Genomic DNA, 11,120 nt, shown 5'->3' on the forward strand with positions numbered 1-11,120 from the left:
AAGGTATAGAGGTGGGCTGGTGGGGCGAGGGGGGACTATGACACAGAACTGTAAGGTCAAGGTCCTGGCACAGCCAAAGTTTGAGTATCTTTGATTTTCTTTTTAAATTTATCAGGCTGTTTGGAAAAAATTACACCCTACAAAACAAACATGAACGCAAAACCCAATATTCCGCATAGCTGAAAAAGTGGAGATAAATCTACAGCTGATTCTGTTCATGGAGTAGTAGCAACAAGAGTGGATGAATCCAGCACAAAAAGACATGTAGGCAGAGCAAGGAAATATCTAAGTTGAATGTTGTGAAACAAAACCAGGGAGATGGAAAAGGACAAAATGAGTTGCAGAAGTATGTTTTTCTAACCTGGAGAATAGAAAACCAAAGAGCCAGACCTTCCACCTATTGTGCCCCTCACTCACATGCTTCTGTCTTCTGTTACTGCCCTGCAATCCTCAGGGGAGAAAAAGAATCTTGCTTTGTCCCGGCAAGACCTTCAAAGCAAACGTAGCCGTTTGTTTCAGAGCTCTTTCACCTTCACAAAATGCTGATACAGTTTCTACAAAGCAGAGGAAATCTGATGGTGGGAGTAGGGGCAGGTTTTGCAGAAAAAGAATTTTCCTTCCTGCAACCAAGATAGGATATATTTAAAGTAATCTCCTCTGGGATAAATACTGATTTGTTGGTGGCCTAGACCCTATATGCTTTAAGGATTCCTTTCTGGGACTCTCTGCCAAGCAATGTAGGAATTAGGAAAAAAAAAATCTTTTCCACCTAAATGCCCCTCTCTCTAGCTATCTAAATGTTTCTCAAGATTTTTCACTGAATGTTCTTCAAGGTGATGCATTTTCAAAAGGAAACCTCTAATTCTGACTGCTCAGCTCAATCAACCTCTTTGAACTTCCCTTTTGGGTTCTCTAAATCCTCAGTGTGCTTTACTGCTTGAAATTGAGCAAGAGGGCATTTCAGGGGATCAATCAAAGGTAATAGGAGGGTTCTGAGCTTTTATAGTTGAAAAGAATGCTGTTTTCAGAAATCGTGAATAGGAGCACTATTATGAGCATTTAATTATTCTATGAATATATTACAAACTCTTCCATTACTAGAATATAATAACTAAAAACTGCCTTATAATGAAATTTAAATGAATTTCATTCCATGAAATGAGACTTTAAAATCAGCCCGGCAAACAATGGCATTTTTTTTTTTCCTGTTGGCTCCTCAAAACTGTTGCTCTGTCAACACACAAGAGGAATGTTGTTCCTGTCATGTAAGCGTGCTATTAACATAACTTTCGTCAGAGCTCTGAGACCCTGGTTATGTAATATTTCCAAGGCAACTCCAACTACTGCATGGTTATTGTGAAATCCCTAAAAAAAAAAGAGAGAGGAAAAACTAAATAAAGTTTAATACACATTGAAAAGACAGACAGGTGGCATGAAGGATTTTTGGAGGAAGAAGCATCAATTACCCATGACATGAATGTATTTATTCTACTGTGTACATAGTCAAAATATAAATCTGCTAATTGCTAAGAGTTCAAAGGCCTGGCACCTAAGGATGTTAGACTGAGCTTGAAATAGCAAAAAGTAAGAAAATTAATGAACGTTTGAAATATAGTCAAAGTTCACTGTTTAAGAGTTCATTAGGCAATTTCCGGACCTTTTATTTTTCTTCCTGATTATGCCCGGAACTTAGGCCGTTGTTCCTTAGGATCTCCCCAAGATCCTGGGTTTGGCAAGAGAGAGGATATGAAAGTTCATATGCAGGTAACTGTTCCAGATCAGATAAAAATGTTAGAGGGAAATATAAATATAAAAATGTACATATGTGGTGACATGGCCTTATGACAGAACAATATGCAGTCTTTCACTATAGTATTTACAAAGAGTTATGATACTGACAAAGTGTTTATGGGAGTGAAAACAGGCAAGAGTCCAAATTTCATGAGTATAAGTCCAAACATTTACAAGAAATGGAGAAAACAAAACTGATGGAGGGGGAACAGGGGTAGAGGTGAGGCTTAGGGTGGTGGTGGAACTCGTTTTTCTGACTTTATGTCTTTTCAAATGTTTCTAGTAAGGATATATCACATTTGTGGGATACTTAACAAAGTTGTAAAGGACAAATTCATGTCTGTACCTTTTCTGGACTCAGTCATTCTTAATTAATCCTTTCGTCATTTTTGCAAAGGTTGGAGTTAAAGAAGGTCTTTAGGTACAGATACAAATAGAGATTCCAAAGGACCATTATAGGTATGACCCAGTTTCACAGACAGGGTGGATCAGAAGGCCTTAGGCAGGGTCCATCTAGATGCAGTACATGGTACTGTGTATATATCTGTTAAATGGCTGTCATGATTAATAAGGATTACCTTTTAATGGGTAAACAAAAGATGCTCTTTTTATTCCTTTAGGAAAAACCAGATGGCTTAGAGTCTAGTGAGCAACAGCTTCAAAGGGAATATAGGCAGAGAACAGAGGACGGTTCCAAAAGAGAGACTTGGTGTTTATTTCAATGGAAGCTGGGAATCAGAAGAGAAAACTCTTTTTTTGGGTCAGAGAAGTTTAAGTGGGAGCCCAGCCAAAACTGGGACTGGAATCGAGGGCCCAGCAGAAACCCTGCTTTGGTATTCAGGAAGAACAGCTCGGCCTAGTGTAGGACTGGACAAAGATCCTTTGCTGGAGTCAAGCAGAAGTCAGGATGACGGTGGATGAAGATGGACCTGACTTATGAGGCTGGACAGACTCTCCACATCACGGTTTCTGAGTCACCTGAACCAAACTAGGCTCTATTTTATTACCTAGAACCACCCACCCTTGGACAGATTGCACTCTTGTCAATTATCATCTGGAGGAAAGTTGTTTTCATCACTATGCTCACAAAACCTGACCTGCGTGCGTGGTGCTAGCATGAGGGTGACCTCCCCAGGAGAAAAGTACAGGGAGGCTGGTAGACTTTGAGCCAGAGGGAGGAGGAAGAACTTCAAGCTCTTCAGGAGATAAAAGCAAGGACACAGAGGTCTGTTACTGCATCATGCTCTTGGATTGTCCTGCCACGAGCAGCAACGCTAATTAAATTGACATTCCTTATAGCCACTTCTGTAGTTTGCTGGGGACATTCATATTTTGACATATGAGTTTGTCTCTGTAATACTATCACTGTCTTTTAAAATAATCCTTTTCCTTATATGACCACCTGCCATGGCTGTTAAAGGGGAGTCGTTTGGTCCTATAGACTATAGGTCTTATAGACTCTACCTTAAAACATACTATAGACTCTACCTTAAAACATACCCAGAATCCAACCCCCTGTCCTCCTCTGCTCCTTCCCACCTACGTAGTTCAAGTCATTACCTTATCTTACCCAGATGATGGTAAAAAAACAAAACAAAACAAAAAAAACACTCCAGATGTATGTCCCTGCTTCTTCTCATGCCCCTCTATAATCCTTTCTCTATATAGTAGTCAGAGTGATTTATATAAAACCTAAGCCAAGCGTTGACACTGTTCTGCTGAAATCCTCTGTGGTTTCCCTGTGCATTAACCTCAAGCCACACTCTTTGCTGGGTCTCTAAAAACCTGCATAAACTACTTGTGATGTCATCCTCTGCCATCTCTCCCACACTCTATCAAGCTCCACCTGTCTCCCTATTTCTTGGACTCACCAAGCCCCAAGCCTGTCCCCATCCCAGGGTCTTGCCATTTCCTGATACCTTTGCTTGGAAAACTCTTACCTCTCTCTCTCATTTTTTTAAATTTGCTTTTATCACAGATATATTTTTTTTAAGATTTTATTTTAAGTAATTTCTATACCAAATGTGGGGCTCAAATTCATACCCCAAGATCAAGAGTCCCACTCTCTACCAATTGAGCCAGCCAAGAACTGCCATCACAGATATTTTTTAAGACTAGGTTTTCAGATACAATTATCGTTCAGAAATACTATGTAAAATCATAACATTTTGCTATGTGACCACAGAACTTTGCAACCATGTCCAAGTCGGCCTGAGTGCACAGTAAGGTGGGCGGGGAGGGGGGCTCAGGGCTCTTCACTGGGGAAAAACACACCTGGCTGCTCCCCCGCCCCCCAAGAGGCCTCTATGGTGACATCTCCTTGGTAACTTTACCAAAACCCAGGTTCTGGACTTCAGTTTTCCCTCAATTCTTTACGTGGCTTTTCTTCTCGCCATCACAGATGTCCCTCCTCAGAGAGCGAGGCCTTCTCAGCCACCCAGTTTAAGTTAACCTCCTCCCATCACTTCCTGTCTCCCTGTCATTTTCTTCCTAGCACTTAACACAATCTGAGGTGGTCATACTTACTTAGTTACCGTATTCCTTTTCAAGGGTTGTCATAATAAACTATCACAGACAGGGTGGCTTACACAACAGAAAGGTCTTTCCAGGTTTATTGAAGTATCATTGGCATACAGCGCTGTAGAAGGTTAAGGATACGGCATAATGATTTGACTTACATATATATCACAGACTTATGTGGCCGTTTGGAGACGGCCGCCTTCCTCACGTGGTCACCACATGGTGGATGCATCCCTTCTGTCTTTCTGTGTGCCCTAATCTCCTCGTCTCACAAGGTCACCAGTCAGATGGCAATAGGGCCCCATGCTAACGGCTTCATGTTAAAGTAATCACCTCATTAAAGGCCCTATCGCCAAATCCAGTCACATTCTGAGGTACAGGTTAGGACATCAACATAGGAATTTTGAGAGGAACCCGATTCAGCCCTTAACAATGATTTATTTGCTTTTTCGCTTACCTGTTTACTTTTATCTCCCCTACTAGAGTTTCAACATTGCAAGGGCAGCAGTTTATCTTTCGTTCTCAGCTGCAGCCATGATGCTAACCCCATGTCATTTCATGCGAAGTGCTAAGTGTTTGTACTAAAGCAGTGAACAGTCAGTGGTTTTGCATAATTTTTTATTACCTTTCGCCCCTGTACCCCATTTTTCTGAAAGCTTTTTATCTCCTAAAATGCATTTGTTAAGTTTTTATTAATAGATTTTCCCATGAGATAATCAACGCCATCACGTTCCAGCCCAGACCCAAGAAATCTGACATTTGAGTCCCCCGAGCAGCCTTGTCAGTCATAAATACACAATTCCTATTAGCCTTTTTCAAGTGTTGAAAGTATCTCAAGGATTGCTCCCTCCTCTCTTCCTCATCACCATCTTGTCAGCTCCCTGGCATGAAGAAATCCAAGCCGGAAACCCAGTGGATTAACCCTTCTGGATTTTGCTGCTCTAAATTTCTCTGATTATGGGACAGTAGGTTACATCAATTGACCAAAACCTGAAAATGTCACCCTCTATCAGAACCATGTTTTCCCATGTCTATGGTAGTTAAAGTGAATTCCAGACCTTCTCCCAGTCAGCTTAGCTGAGGTAAAAACAAAGGCTGAAAGGAAATCATCCACTTAGCTTAAGAATCCATGGGGAATCATCCTATAAAAAATGATCCATTTCAAAAACGGTAGGTCCCAGGGGCGCCTGGGTGGCTCAGTTGGTTAAAGCGACTGCCTTCGGCTCAGGTCATGATCCTGGAGTCCCGGGATCGAGTCCCACATCAGGCTCCCAGCTCAGCAGGGAGTCTGCTTCTCCCTCTGACCCTCCTCCCTCTCATGCTCTCTGTCTCTCATTCTCTCTCTCTCAAATAAATAAATAAAATCTTTAAAAAAACAAACAAACAGTAGGTCCCTATTCTTTGAATGCTTTGTCATATCTCGCAGTCAGCAAAAAGTTTTTACAAGAATGAAAATAAACACACCCATGGTGCTATAAATAAAGGGCGAATCGGGAGCCAGCTCAAAGGCATACCAACCCACGAAAGCACGGGGGATCACCAGACAGCTGTGCGGAGAAGCACAGCACACCCCTGGCAATGGAGGTACCGATGGTTTATAAGGAAAGATTTTGATTTTATACTTAGCCTCACAAGAATCATCGCTACTGCACTTTGTTTGTAAACTTGAGACTTCACACATTTGATTGCCACAGGAACGAGGACAAAATAACACACACCCACGTAAAAAGAACACACACATACTCTCATATAATCGGAGTTTACATTTTTTGGGGAAAAAAAAAAAAACAACAACCTCCAGCAACAAAACTCTCTCAACAACAAAAACAAAAATGTGTTATTATAACTGTGATTTGGCATATTCCAAGGGAATAATTTTATTCAGAGTAAACTGGTCTCTTAATTTAGTGACCATACAATATAAGCCCCAAAGAACCACCGGATGAGGGGTAAAGCACATTCAGGCTTCCAACAGAATCATCCTTTGCTTTGTTCAATGTGCAGCCTGGAAGAAAACTTGAATTTGAAATTTGACAAAGACTTCTTTAGCATACTCTAAAAAAACGAGCTTTGGGCCACTTGCTTATGCATCCTAGCAGGATAGTGCTTACCAGAAAAAGAAGGGCAAAAAGTCACAAGATCTGTCCAGGCCTTCAAGCATTTTACAGTGTCAGCAGATGTGTTTAAGCTTGCCATCATTTTATTCTAATAAATGCTAGTGCTGTGATTCGGTTTTAAATAAACGGTGAATGTTTATTTTGATCCCATTTACTGCTTTATAATGCAGAGCTACCTGCAATCCTATTTGTAGAAACACCCTTCCAGGAATAAGACAAACCCGAGAGTAAATGTGATGGATAAATTATATCCTTATAAGAAAGGAAACTCAAAGTCCCTCATTTTATTAAGCCAGTAACTTATTTCCAGGTCCCTAAAGCTACTTATCCGTTTTTGCTGTTTATGGAAGAAAAGTCTATATGCATGAACTAAGGAGAGTGAAGCTTATGTTCTTCTAGGATTTTAGCTATGCTCGGCATTAGTGAGTTAGTGCAAACTGTCACACAGGACCTTTTCTAATTGTAACACACACAAACCACATCTAATTGTTAACGTCTAATTGTTACCTGCTCTTCTCCTTCATCCTGCTCAGAATGAAACAAACCTCCATATGAATCCCAGTGACCCTGACAAAGTTATCTAATTTCTGAGCTCTTTTCTTCATCTGTAAAAAATGGGCAGAGGGATGTGACTTTCCAGGGTTGTCATAAAGATTACAAAAGCTCAGGTTCTTAAAGTCCTAAACAATGCCTGACACACAGAGGTCATGTGGGGAGGGCTGGCGCCAGCAGTCTTTCTCCCGCTGCTCCCTTTTCTCTCGATTCTCCTCTTGTCTTTTCCTTCTCCTGTCCTTGCCTTCTGTATGCTTAAGACAGGCAGAGAAGTGGTAGTAGAATCCAGGAGAGTTTATGAGGGATTATTCCATATTCTTTGCCCATTCTGCTACTTGATTAAAGCCTCATGCAGTATGAAAAATTGCAAGTAAAAGAGCTTCACAAATTCATTCATGTCCATGACTTTGTAATTGGTATGAATCCCCTTGGGCAAGTTAACGAACAGCTCTGGCATAATTTACAGATTTAAGTGTTGAGAGCTAGGAGGAGACGGAGAGGGTCAAGGACACTTGGCCTGGTTCCTCAGGGGAGAAGCAGAACCACTAAAGAGGGTTGCCACCATCCTCTGCCTTCTGCCCAGGGCATTCTGTGCTTGTCGCTCCTGTGTTTCAGTTAACTCACTCTTCTGCAAACTTTATGTCTGGGGGTACAGCTCTGTTTCTTTTATTTTTCTTCTGTTTATATTTGACTTTTTAAAAAAGATTTATGTATTTATTTTAAAGAGAAAGGAGAGAGCGTAGGGGCAGAGAGAGAGGGAGACAAACAGACTCCCTTCTGAGTGCCCACGCCCCCCTCTACCTCCTCACCCCCAGATCTTAGGACCCTGAGATCACGACCTGAGCCGAAATCAGGAGTATCAAGAATCAGTCGCTTAACCAACTGAGCCACTGATGCCCCTATATTTGACTTTTTTATGTAGCACATAGAAGTATTTGGGGCAAAGTGTGCTCTGAGCTCCTTAGGATTTAGGGGAAAAATGACTTTGCTAAAAGATAATGAGTCATGGAGATTCTCAGTAATTAAAACTGCTGGGGTTCACTATTCAGATCTTCAGACTATCCTTGTGTACAATGTGAACATCTTTGTTCAAATTGCAGCAGTGTTCTGAAGTCCTCACAAAATAAAGTATTGTAGGGAAATCCCATGTTAGATTGTCTATCCGTAGGGTATAACCTTTTTCCTCAACCCTGAAGGTGATTTAAAACCCACGCATGTTTTAATTTTCAAGCTTTTTCGGAGTGTTTATGATTTCACTTCTGTTTAAAGATGGCAAGACACAAATTCCACTAAGTAGATTTATGAAATGCTCTTCTGGGGCTCTAACAAATGGACAAAATTACTGTGTTTCTCTTCCATGCGATCCTGATCTCACCGAAGTACTTCTATTCCTACTTTAATGTCACTTGGGGAGAAGATCAGGGATGGAAATGTGACAAAGGAAAAAATAACAGTGGGAAACATACAGAGAAACATTTCATGAAAAACCTACCCACAAAGGCAAAATAGAGAATTCATCTCCAAATCCCCATAGAATTTTGAAACAGTCAGAACTGGCCATACCCTAGAGCCAGAGGCAGCTTAGCTTGCAAGTCCGAAACATCTAATGCCCCACTGACACCTTTTTCTTTGCCTACCCAAGACAATCCAGTGACTCTTGTAAAGCAATATTTTCCCAACAGGGGGGATGCTAGACCTAAGAGATGCAGACCCCAGTTACCTAGACTTCCTAGTTTCTTTGGCTTCACAATCCAACTCATAGAGTTTATTGAGCAACTACTATGTGCCAGATTGTGACAGTATATCAGGTAAAGTTAGGAATTTAGATGTTTCTAATATTTCCTTTAAGTGAGGAATACCTGCCACCTTCTGCCCCCCAGAACTTCACTTGGCTGGTGGTCCCTTCTTTTCATTTAGTTGTCAGATCTTTTCTGAGAATGTCATCTTTTCTAAGGCCTCTGACCATCCAACCTAGAACTGCCCCCGGCCCCCTGCACCTGTCACTCTTCATTTCATTATTTCATTTTGTTTTTATTTTCTTTGAGCATTTATGACCACTTAAAATTATCTTGTATACTCATGTGTTTTACTTTTTGGGTATATTGGCTATCTCCCCAACTAAAATACAAGCCACATAAGAGCTGGGCCTTTTCTGTCCTGTCCACGTACTCACCAGGGGCCTGACACTAGTAGGAAAATGAGGGCAAAAGCAGAGTACAAACCTACTAAGGCAGTATCATTCAAGCGATGCCACTCGGACAAGGTGGTCCCCAGTGTCTTCCCTTTGCTCCTTCTGAGGCCGAAACTATGATTGAGGTTTGGGAAGTGCATGGACTAATTCTAGTGAGACACTGAGTTTCAGAGGATGAGCAGGAGTTAGCTGGGTGACGACAGGGGAAAGATATACCAAAGGAAGAGCTCACACAAGGGTGAGGACCCCTGAAAGAACTTTACAGATTCTCAGATTTACAAGTTTTTGGTGTTTTTTGTTTTTGTTTTTTTTTATTCATTTCAGACACAGAGATACAGAGAGAGAGAGCATGAGCAGGGGGAGAGGCAGAGGGAGAGGGAGAAGCGGGCTCCAGGCTGAGCCAGGAGCCCGATGTGGGGCTCTATCCTAGGACCCCGGGACCATGACCCGAGCCAAAGGCAGACGCTTAACCTACTGAGCCACCCAGGCGCCCCAGATTTACAAGTTTTTTGTGCAACTGTAACAGGCATTGAAGGGTGAAGACAAGTAAAAAATTAATGGGGGGAGAGTGAGGAAAATCAAGAAAGCAGAGGCCAGACACGGAGAGAGACAAGCGAGGGGATTTGGGATGTGATTGAAACATTTTTAAGCAAGGAAGCAAAAAATATAGTGGCAAAGACTAATCAGAGGCTCCTGAGTGAGTCAAACCTGGGTCCAAGCCCCAGTTGCACTGCTTACAGGCCATGTGACCTACTTACTGTCTGTGCCATCTCTAACTCGGAATAAGACTAGAACCCACCTCACACACCTGCTTTGAAGGTTAATGCATGCAAAGTTACTTTGCCTTGTGATAGGCATGTAAAAGTGTGCAATCACTTTACGCTTGGATGATGATTACTGGGGACAACAAAATTGTTTGTACATTTTAGAAAGAGCCCTCTGGAATCAGTGCAGACTAGATGTGATAAGCTTTCAGATCTCATGACCTGAAAAACAGTTCATTTGTTTGTTTCTTTAAAACTTTATTGAAGTATAGTTGGTGCACAACAAATTGCACATTTTAAGTATATTATTTGACAAAACACTTTAAGAGTATTTGGAGACCAAACAAGAAAGTTAATTTATAAAAAAATATGTAACAATGATGACCTACTTTTGACCATTTCAAAAGAAATTGTTTTAACGCCAAAGAAAAGTTAGTAGAATATTCTCTACAAACAAAGGGCAAATGTTTAAACTGGAATATATTACTTTATGGAAAAACTTACTGCATTATTTTCAACAGTTTCCCACAGATCAATGAAAACTTTATCCTGCATTGGTGTTTGCAACCTCTGACATTCAGACTTTATTAGAGGGTGTGAGCCTGGATGCAGGAAGGCAATCTGGGGGGCAGTTGGTCCCAGGAAGAACTTGTGAAGAAATGGACCAAGATTATGGGAATGGGCATGGAGACGGGGGTGACAGATTCGAGAAATACTTAGAGGACAGAATCAGTAGGAGTTGGATATTGGAGGTGAATGATAGAAAAAGTCAAGGATGGACTATGGGAAGGAGGTGTAACTCAGGAGGAGGAGGAGGTTTGGTGGAGAAGCATGTGATGCTTTTTGGTTTGTAACGTGTTAACTTGTGAGTTTCTGTGGGCTATCCTAGTAGCCAGGTCTAGCAGGCAGTAGGGATGCATGGATCTGGAGCCCAGGAGAGCAGTCAATACTTGAGAAACAAAGTTGGATGCCATCAGGTTCAGGGAGGTCTTTGAAACCACTGGAGTAAGGGTGTGCAGAAGGGGGAGGGAAGAGCAGGGTAAGAAGAACCAGTGGTATTTTCTTAAGCTCCCCTGACCCAGGGAATTTTAATAAGCAGTCAGGAGAGAAAAGCACCATAAAAAGAAGCAGGTGAGATATTAAACTTTGATAGGAACACCTCATATTTGTAGAGGGATTTAAAGT

This window comes from Mirounga angustirostris, unplaced genomic scaffold (genome assembly GCF_029215605.1).
Source record: "Mirounga angustirostris isolate CCGP_5_RB_7025 unplaced genomic scaffold, mMirAng1.0.hap1 SCAF_3, whole genome shotgun sequence".
NCBI classification, from domain to species: Eukaryota; Metazoa; Chordata; class Mammalia; order Carnivora; family Phocidae; genus Mirounga; species Mirounga angustirostris.